We start from the raw sequence: 11,100 nt of genomic DNA, 5'->3' as shown, positions 1-11,100 counted from the left end.
TGTTTATTAAAATAAATGAGTGATTTTTTAGCCAAAATTTTGAGCTTGAAAGATATACCAGCTGTACCTGAACAACCCCATGCTTAGCTCGTTAAGACTCATAAAGTTGCATGACTAGAGCCTAGGCTGGGTTAAAAATAATGATGGAGGTCTAGCTTATGAGGATCCAAATTCTCACATAGTGAATTTTTCGAAAAATGCGAAACCTTCAAACATAATGGAGTATTAGATGATGCTATAAGGTTGAGGCTAGTTCTGTTCTTACTTAGGGACAAGGCAAATAGTTAACTAACTTCTCTACCATAGGGTTTGATCATAATATCGGAGGAAATAACGCAAAAAATTTCTAGGTAAGTATTTCTTTCTCATGAAGAACATTAAGGTAGAGAATCATGAGATTACAACCTTTGTTCAAGGTGACTTTGAATCATTGTATGAAGCATGGGAGAGATTCAAAGATTTGTAAAGACAAGTGCCCACATCATGTTATCCCAGTATTGTACCCGGTCCTAATTTGAACTCCGAGCATTTTTAGATATTGTGCATGCATTAAGGGTAAAATAGTTATTTAGAACTAGTATCATCCTTGCATACTTCCATAGTAGTTTTTGTGAGAAATTCAGTAAAAAATAGGGGCAATTTGGTCATTTTGAGCCTTCTTTCTTCATTCTTTTAGTAGGGGCAAAATGATAATTTGTCTTTTCTTAAAAAAAAAAAATAGAAAATGAAGCTACCTGCCTTCCATCCTTCTTTTTTATTTCTTTCTTCTTCTTCAACTAAACACTGCCTCACCTTTAACCATTTTCCGGTGACCGATTCTTCTTACTTACTCTTGAGTACAGTAGGAGGCTTTCTTCAAGTTTTCACCTTGTATTTTTCTTTGTATTTCCACCATTTTTATTGTTTGAAAACCTAGGTCGAAACCATAGATTATACCATGTTTTGTGTGAAATTATGGTCTTAAAATGGAGCCCTCAATGTTGCCATTTGTTATTCTTGATACTGGTAAGGAAATTTTGATGTTTGATGTTGTAAATTGAGAGAAACTACATACTTAATGCGGTTTTATTGTAGCAATTTCATAGGTATTGTAAAATTCTCGATATTACTGTAGCACCAAAATCCTTCTTCCGTTTCTTGTATTTCATTGGTAAAAAATGAAGCTCTTCATACTTTGACTTCATTAGAATTAGTTTTACTCTAGTTTAAGGTTTTTGTGGGTCCAAAATGGTGTCGGTTTGCCCTTATAACCCTAGTGTTACATGTTCCACATGTAACCTCGCATGCATTTTAGTTTTTTGTTCTTGTATTCATTGCTTCTTGGATTTCCTACTTGTGTCTAGGTGGCGAAATATCTTCTAATGGAAAGGAAATCCCCAAGCAGTGAGTGCATCTCAAGGTGAGACGACTTCCTCTGTGAGTGGTTGTTTTATACCCTATTTTCTTATATCAAATTAGTAGTTCATTTTCTTTATCGAGAATGAATTTATTTAAATGAGTTTGAATATATATATTTGAATACTTGAAATTTATGGTTGTATCTTTCAAAACCTATAATGCTCATACATATTTTATTTTGAAGAAGTATGCTGGTATGCATATGTATTTACATTCCAAGTGTATATGGTTTGATGTGTATTTAGTTATTTAGCCATTGTATGATGGGTTTCTTGAGTTGGGAATTTGAAATATTTATATTTATGTGTTTGACTTTGATGGTGACTACAAACCAAAACCTAACCCAGGACTTTGGTCGGACACTACAGTGGGGGACCCATGGTCTAACCTAATGGGATGTGGCGTGGTCAATCTTGTGTTTATCTCTCGTCAAGAGGTGCGTAGAGCCATTGATAGAGTTTAGGAAGGATAATATCTTCATTTATGTGAAAGACCTGGGGTTACCACACGGGGATCTCAATGGCAAGGGACGCTATGTTTTGAATTATTTAAGGCCAACCTATGATTTTGAATTGTGTTTTAACTGTTGAGTTGTTAAATTCTAGGAAAATCTTTTAAATGTTATTATTAGTATGATGATTACTGTTTGAGATGTTTTATTACTCTGTTATGTTTATGCTGTCACCACTCACTAGGTAACACCTGTTACTCACCACTCTCTCTTTTCTTCTCTCTTAGATTGCGACGTTGGATTTGGTTGTATTGCGTAGTCATTAGAGTAATTTGTGTCCCCTCCAGTGTCTAGGTTAGTTTATCTGTTGGCACGTAAATTGTAGAGATCCACTAGACCTGATTTTCTATGTTCTCATGTTGTATTTATACTCTTTATACTTTGGTTGTATTTTTAAACCATCACCTGTATTTCTACTGATGTTTCTTGTATTTTAAGTCCCAGTGTAGGGGAACCCTACTATACTTTTATTATTGATTTTGTCTTTTTCTTTTTAGTAAGGTTGTGATATTAGGTTTATGTTGAGACTTACAGTGACTTAGATGTGGGGTGATATGGGACTCCCTCCTTGTCGTGGTAATTGCCACCTGCCCTACTAAGGTCGAGGCATGGCACCAGTTTGTTTTCAAGCAGAAACATTGTACAATAAGGCTACCATATCTACTAGAAACATAATATCTATTGCATATGGAGGAAAAAAAGAGGTATTATTTCCTCTAGATGGCTTATAATACTAATTTGAATCTAGAGGAAATGACACGGAAATTTATGATTTACTCAGAGAAATGGCTTTAAATTCATACCAATAGCCAATTAAGAGGTATCCTATGAAGAGGGCACCCAGTGTACATAATGCAGATACATATACAACTCTTTTTGTGCAAATGGATGCTTTGAGCAAGATATTTGATACTTTTCAAATTCAAGAAACTTCAAAATGTAAATCAATTTGTGACTTCTTGTGGGATGGTTACCCGACCGAATCATGAATGTCAATTACAGAACTCAAAGGGTATCAATGAAGTGCAAGAGTAAGAAAATTTTGTTAACAATTTTATGAGGCTGAATAAATAAGGGAATATATATAATGAAATCTATAATCAGTTGTAGAGTTATCCAAATTTCTCATGGAATGGAAATAATACATAAAGTTGTCTCATTCCAGATTCGAATCTCAATGAAAGCAATCAAGGCTTGAAAAAAAGAAGCCTAAGAATGATGTGGCTAATGAGGCTAGGATGCATAACTTTGAAGCATAAGTGAAGAACCTTGAAACACAATTAGGACAAATAGCAGCCTTATTATCAAACAGGAACTAAGGCCTATTGCCACGTAATAGCAGCTAAATTCTAAAGAGCAGGTGCAACCAATGATTCTTAGAAGTGGAAGCGTTTGGGAGATGCGAAAGAGAAGGAAGACAAAGAAAAAAGTCATGAAACTCCACTAGAAGAGTGTCAATCAAGTAAATCAATAAAGATAAAGACATGAGTAAAGGGAAAGAAGAAAAGGTTAAATAATGAAACCACAAAAAGAAAAGTATGTTTCTAACATTCCTTTTTACTCAAAGAATAAAAAAAAAATGAGAAGTTAGATGATCAATTTGGTAAGTTACTTGAGATATTCAAGAAATTGCACATTAATATTCTTTTTGTTGAAGCTTTTTCTCAAATGCTGAGTCATGCTAAATTTTAAAGGGAATTTTTCGAACAAAAGGCAAATAAAAGATATAGAAATGCTATGGATAACAGAGGATGATGAGTGCAACTCATATCATGTTTTCTTACACTCAATTCATACTTGTGCTTGCCTCTTAGCATATTTTTATATACATTAGGTGCTATTTTGGGTATGTTTGTTAATGATGCAGGGATTGGGGAACTCGAAGCAATTAAGAGTAAATGAGGATACCAAACGAGTGAAGATTGGGGAATTTGCTAAGTCTTCAAGCTCAGCACGGGCAGAGCACAGTCATGCTCTATCCCCCTGAATATCCCAGCCTCATGACAACGGAGTGATAAAGCTTGCCGGGGGGGGGGTCACCAAGTCAAACATGATCAAAGAACGCTCTTGCCCCTCCCCCTGGAAATCTTTGGCTGGAGTTAATTTTTGCTCAACAGGGAAAGTACACGTTGGATGCTCCTAGTACGATCATACTCAAGTGAAACAGTGAAAGTACACGCTTCCTCCCACTGGAAATTCCAGGCTGGCACTTAGCCGATTCACTCAAAACCCTACCATGGAAACACGGTCTAAGCACAATTGTGCTTAGCCCTTTTTAACTCAAGTTTCTAGGTTTTGCAATCATCTTTGTTCGGGGACTCTATTCTCCACCGGGAGAACTTTGAAGAGAGCAAAGATCAGGCTTCCCCACACCTTTTAAAGGGATCACGGACAAGTTAGAGACACAAGAGAAGTGGGGCTAGCATACGGAGATTGGCGAGGAAGATTATCTTGAAGAGAAGGGAGTCATGTCTTCTTTCTCTAGTTTTTCATCTATGTTTTCCTCGTTGTACCCATCCACGAGGGACTAATTGTCCACGGTGCCCCGAGATGTGAACTATATTGTTTTGTATGCTTTGACTACTTGATCTTAATGTATACGAAGTTCTTTTGGTTTCTTGTGTTTAATCTTGTGTTTGCATAACTTAATATGTTTGATTTGCACAGTTGTTTAAGTAAAACTTGGTGTGTGTGGATTGCCATAGTTGTAGTTGCCTTGTGAGATTGCAAAACTCAATGTGTATGAAGCCCACAGTTACCTTAGCAAAACTTGGTGTAATTGAGAACCATAGATGCAACATTGCACTTGAGCACACACTTGAAACTATAGAATGTACCTAGTAGGCTTTAGGATCAAGTCAGTATAATACATATAGCTCATAGGGATCGTCCTGGGGCATTTCTCTTTTGTTGTTGAATTCTCAACCCTATTCCCGAGTCACTACCATCATTTTTTCCCTTTGTTATTTGCTTTTAATTCAACTTTGATCTAATTCTGGTTTAACTAAATATCAGAAGATAAATTAGTACTTAAAGTTCAGTCCCTGGGATTCGACAACCCTACCCCTCACGGGGTATTACTTTACTACTTATGTGCGTCCCGTGCACTTGCGGAGAACACATTAGAGGAGTGCAACATTATCATTTAAACAAGCTATCTCCCAAGTGGAAGGTGGGACTTTTACTATACTTTGTAATCTCAGAAGCTTATAATTTAACAAAGCTCTATATGATTTAAGTGCAAGAATTAATCTATTGTCAATATCTAATTTTTAGGAAGCTTGGCCTTGAAGACATGAGTGAGACTAACATTTCTTTGGAATTCGCTAACTAATCCTGGAAGAAGCTAAAGGACATTGTATAAAATGTGTTGGTGAAAGTAGAAAATTTTATCTTTCTCGTCGATTAATGACAAGTTTATTTTTTGTGTTGATTTCATGGCATTTGACATTGAGGCAAACTTGGATGTTCCTATCATTCTAGGAAAGGACTGCAAGGGTGCTAATGCACATTTCTAAATGGAAGTTGATTTTATATTCTAATGATGAATAAATTATCTTTGATGGTTGAAATTTGAATCAAAGCTCTAGTTTTTGATGAGTGCATATTGTACAGAGTATTTTTATGTATTTTGCATGCACTTAGCTAGTCTTCTAGTGCAACTTCTTATATTTTTAGGGCTACTTTGGGCATTTTGTGCTTTATTGAATAGGTATGTAGGTTTCGGGACAAAAGAAAAAAATACGAGTGAATCGGAGCTTCATAAGGGAGAAAAAAGCACCTCAGATGAAAGCATGGTCATGCTTAGGCCATGCAAATCACATGGGTTGATAAATTAGAGTGCATAGTATAACACGTCCTAGCATTCCCCTTCCACGGCTATGTAGAAGGAAGTACGAGTGTGCTTATGCCTATGTAGATCACAAGAAAAAAGAAATTTCAGCAATATGGAGTTGTGCAAATACCAAGTTGTGATACTTTTGGCCAATTCGAGTCCCGAACTTTGTAAGTAAAATGCATTGCTTCAAACACTCTCTCAACAAGGCCATGCACTAGTTATACATGCTTTTAAAGGCCTAAAAGTTAGGTTTTGAAAGGGACTTTTTGGTGGGGAATAGGGAGGATGGCTAGAGTTTAGAAGAGAGAGCCAAAGGCCATCATTTAGGGGTGCATTGAAGCTGCCCTTGTGGTCTGGAGGAAATAATTAATGATTCGAAGTTCTCCATCCCCGGATTCAATTGAAACCATTGAAAGGAGCTTGAGGGAGTTTTCATTATGATTTAATTCTTGTTTATAATCTTGGATTTAATCTTATTGTTTCTGAACATGATAAGCTAAACTGTCATTAAGTGACCCGGGTCATGAATCTTAAGACTAATTATATTTAATTTCGCTACTTTTTATATTGCCTATGAGCATTCTTGTGAATCTTCTATATTGCTTCATGCTTGAAAGTACATTGTGCGAGAGCCTTAATTGCATATCTGATTGACATGATTAGGACCGAGAAATCAATCATGATAGGTCACACATAAAAGATAGGGGTTGAGTGCACGCCTAAGGATAGGGTGTGTGGTGTCGAACTCTCCAGATTAGGGTTAAACCTAATAGAGGGATTCATGAAGCATCATGCAATCATAGGGTAATGTTCTATTACCATATGGGATTAGGGTTGATTGTTTGGACCAAAGGGATCAACTATTCTAGGAATCTCCACGATCTAAGAGTGCTCTACCAATAGCCAATATGGGAAATCTATGCAATTCTCTTTAGAAAAGTGAGCTTAGGGTGTTGTTACATCCATTGATTTCATCCCAAAGTTTGTCATCTCTTCGCCTTAGTTAGATTTTCTTGATTCGGGTTAACAATTAATCTATTTCATCGGCTTGATTATGGAGGGGGACTAGTATTAGAAGAGCTAATCAGTGTGGATTAGACTACCCAACCTTCGGGTACATTATACTACTTCTTACAACCAGTTCAGTTGCAAAGTATATGCAAGGGGTGTACCATCTATTCTCTCACCTCAACTTACTTTCATGTAGTTGATGTTGAACAATTGGTTTGTGATGCTCTACAAGATATTCTCATGGATGATGTAATGGAAAAAATACATTATGAATTCTTGCACCAATGAAGTTGAGGATCTCCAAGTTAAAGTCGGAGAAAAATCGGTTGAGAAGGAGCATGCAATGCAACCAATGGAAGAAAAAGAGAATATTCAAGCAAAGAGTAATGAAAAGAAAGATTTTCTGAAAGTTTAACTAAATATGCTTTCTTAGGAGAAAACAATAAATATCCCATAATTATTTCTTCTTCCTTGGTAGTTGAGGAGGAGACACTTTTATTGGAAGCTTTGTGGAAACATAGAAAGGCTATTGGACTGTCATTAAAGGGTATTAAGGGGATAATTATATCACTTTGCATGCATAAGATTTTAATGTAGGAAAACTACAAGCCATTAATTCATCCTATAACAAATTAAACACAACCATACAACAAGTGGTAAAGATGGAAATAATCAATCTTATGGATGTACGTATAATCTATCCTATCTCCAATAATTGTTAGGTGAGTCTTACTCAAGTAGTACCTACGCAAAGGGCCATCACTTTAGTTAAAATAAAAATAATGAACTCATACCAACTCATATGGTAAGAGGTTGGTGTGTGTATTGGCTATAAGAAATTAAATATCATTAATAACTTCGCGATCATATATTTCTCTATCATAATTTGATACACTTAGCTTGTTGTTGTTAGCAAATTGAGTGGTTCTAGAACTTTGATTGTTTACATTCCATGTTCAACCCCGAAATTATACACTTGGAGCAAAAAAAGTAAATTTGGAGTAATTTTGAGTCATATATGATCAAATAGGGATCTGCACAAGTGAAACACGCCAATGTACTACATCAGTTACTATCGTAAGCACTAGAATCAAGGCATTAGCAAAATCATTGTAGCAATCCCTAAGAGTTACATGAGCAAGTACACGACTGTTTAAACTCAAGCCCATGTATAGCATAATAAAACAATACCTTGAGATATTTTGTTGAGAACTTCATTCCAAATTTCTAAGGGTTTAAGTACATGGCCTAAAACACCTGTGTTTAAGCCTGTTTTTCCATGTATAAAAGACAGAGTCGCAATTCTTTGAGGAATTTTTTGCGGACTTTTATCAATCTTTTGTGCCATCTTATAGATGGGGTTAACTAGGGTTTAACGGAGCAATTGGGAGATGGTGATATCACATTTCTTATGTATGATTGGAGAAGGACACACTCTTCACAAGGGATTCTATCAAATAGGCTTGGAACTCAAGGATGTTTTTTATAATGTCATTTCATTTGAGTTACTTTGTCTTGGCTTGTATTGAGAACCTCTTTAGGATAAGGAATCAATTTCTGATGAGTGTACATTTATAAGTTATTTAATATCATTTTGTATACTCATTAGGCATATATTAGAATACTTTTGTGGAATATGATGCTAAACATGGTGTAAATTATATTCTTAGGCATTGGGCAATGTTTAAAGATGAGAGATAGAGCAAAAAAAAAGCAAGAAAAAGCCAAAATGAGTAAGATGGAGCTCTCTCAGCATTAACAATGGAAGAATAGGAAAGACAGAACCATTTATGTGCACCTTATATCCTTGCTTACGGTAATAAGCTTTAGGGCAGAGAATCTTACGGGCATGCTTATGCCCGTAAGACGGACCATAAGAGCTATCCAGAGGAGCTTACGAGGAGTAATATACGCCTGTAAGAGTGATCGCAAGAGGAGTCTAGAAGATGATAGCCCAGCACTTATGGCCATAATATGGGTTGTAACACAAACACAAAAAAACCTTACTGATAAGACTTACGGCCATAAGTGGTCCCGTAAGATACACAACCCATCATCCCTAGCTCTTTACAGCCTCATTCTTACTCCTTTAAGTAGGTCATAAGTGGCTATAAATATGTCTAATGACTGTTTTGAAAGGGATCTTTGAATCTTTTGATGGTTGGGGAAAGAGAGGGGGTTTTCTCTACAAACCTTTGGAGATGAAATATCAGAGAGAAGGAGCAACCTACCTTTGAGGATAGAGATTGCAGTGGTTAAGGAGCATCCTGGTGGCGTCTTTGGAAGGATTTTGTGAAGATTTTACAGCAATCCCAAGAGGGCAATAGAAAAGGGGGTTTTCATGCTTTCATTGATTCTTATTGTCTCTTGTGAATTGTACGATTATTCACCCTTGATAGAGAACTAATTTTGTTGATGTTTGAACATAGATGAACTCTAGGATTAGGATTATTTGACATTGGTTGTGGATCATTCATGCTTTAATTATTTTGTAATTGTAGTCCTTTATATTTGAAATCAATCTCTTGTTATTATTATCTTGAATGCTATTGAGGCAAAAGCCCTAGTTTCATGTATGATTTTCTTGTGTGACGAGTTGAAAGATCCAACCATCATAGGCAAGTTGTGATTTGAGGGGATTTATGAGTAAGCCTAGAAATAGGGTATTTTGGAGTAAGATTTATCCTCCCCCAATCCTCCCAAGTGAATTAGCAAGCAATTCCATTCTCTTTGTAATTATACGGAGTAGATTGAGAGAGAAATCTGATTTCTACTTTGTATGGGATTAGCTGCGATCACTTCAAGGGAAGGGATGTCTACACTTTGAATTTTTGCTGATTCTTGTTTAGATTTCATTGAGTGCATAACTATCGTGGGATTGTCTATATCAACACTGTACTGGATCAATTACTATTCACCTTAAGAAAAGGGATAGTATACTTTAGGATTTCTCACAATTCAAATAGGATTGTTAACTTACAATCTTTGTCCTGGACTTACAAAACCCTATAGGGAGTAGTCTATGCCTGAGCATCTTATTTCCCCTTCTTGTTTGACCATACTTGTTTTCATATGCATTGATTTTTATTTAGATTTCCTTATTTGTTTGTACATTCAACATCTTTGAGTAGGCTAGTTTTCAGAATTAGGACTAATACTGATAGACTCTATTTTCCCTGTTGATTGATACCCTGCTCTTTAGCACCCTTTACTACTTGATCGCCACAAATGCTTCCATTCCCTATCAGTTCCCTTTGCTATCTGAATATTATAGAACCCTAGGATACTTTTATATCGGTTTATATAGACTTGCTTGAGATTGATTTATATGAGCTTTGATGCATGAATTATATACATCACAAGAGTTAAGACATTTAGTAACAATTTTTTGTGGCTCGATCATTTCGTCACAAATATGAGGTTTTTAATGGGAAAAAAAAAATTATACTATTGTTTGTATTAATTGGGATGATTTATTCTTTTGTCACTAATACTATTGTAATTTTGATAATTTAGCATCTCTCATAATTAAGCTGTCACCATTAATATACTAGTAGTGTCACAATCTTTGTCACTAAAGTTTGCAATTAAAATTATATGAAACTTGGAGTTAAAGTAATATCGGTAGAAATAAAATGTACTTGTGACAAAATAAATTTTACACACTATATTTTTATTTGTTGTGAGAAAAATGTTTTTCCTTGAAATTAATTAGTTAGCGCCTACTAAATGTTGTCTCAAAAAAGAAATTACTATTATAGTCTCTACAATTCACAATTTTTGTGATAAGTAATTTTTTCATTACTTAATCATTTACTTATTGTTACAATGATGACTATATAGCATCATAATAATATATTATAATTAACCACTCTAATGACTAATGTTGTTACTATTATACAAAATTTAGTGATTAGAAAATACTTGCCACTGTTTCTTCTATGATATTATTATTTGCAAATAATTTTAAAAATTTTCTTATAAATCATTCAAAATATATATTGAAAATACAAGGGTGAAATTTAACATATTAAAAGTTACACAACAAGAGAATATGATTTCCTTTTATTTTTTTTCTCCCTGATCTTAAATGTCTTCTCTTTTAGAGCTTAAATTGAAAATATAGGAAAATTAATAAGTTAAATAAAATTATGTTTAATAATTAAAAAAATACTTTGGACTCCGAATTGGATAAATATAAAAAGTTTAATCACTGAAATAGTCCTTGTACTTTTCTCTCTCTTATCTTTTGGTGTTTGGACTCCAAATTCCTCCCATTGGATCCCTACACTTTTTTAATTGGATAAATTAAATCTAAATCTTTAAGTTGTCATCTATTTTA

At 34.9% G+C, this 11,100-nt stretch overlaps 1 non-coding gene across 1 annotated transcript; it reads right to left on the bottom strand.

Annotated features, from left to right (window-relative positions):
- Window positions 1–386: 386 nt before the first annotated feature.
- On the bottom strand, window positions 387–490 carry LOC120266013. The gene has a single exon (XR_005537857.1). It is a non-coding gene; the product is annotated as a small nucleolar RNA R71 (small nucleolar RNA).
- Window positions 491–11,100: the final 10,610 nt, after the last annotated feature.

The sequence above is a fragment of the Dioscorea cayenensis genome, chromosome 7 (genome assembly GCF_009730915.1).
Source record: "Dioscorea cayenensis subsp. rotundata cultivar TDr96_F1 chromosome 7, TDr96_F1_v2_PseudoChromosome.rev07_lg8_w22 25.fasta, whole genome shotgun sequence".
In the NCBI taxonomy this organism is placed as follows: domain Eukaryota; kingdom Viridiplantae; phylum Streptophyta; class Magnoliopsida; order Dioscoreales; family Dioscoreaceae; genus Dioscorea; species Dioscorea cayenensis.
Note: the sequence above shows the minus strand (reverse complement) of the source record. Positions and strands in the feature narration are given on the sequence as shown.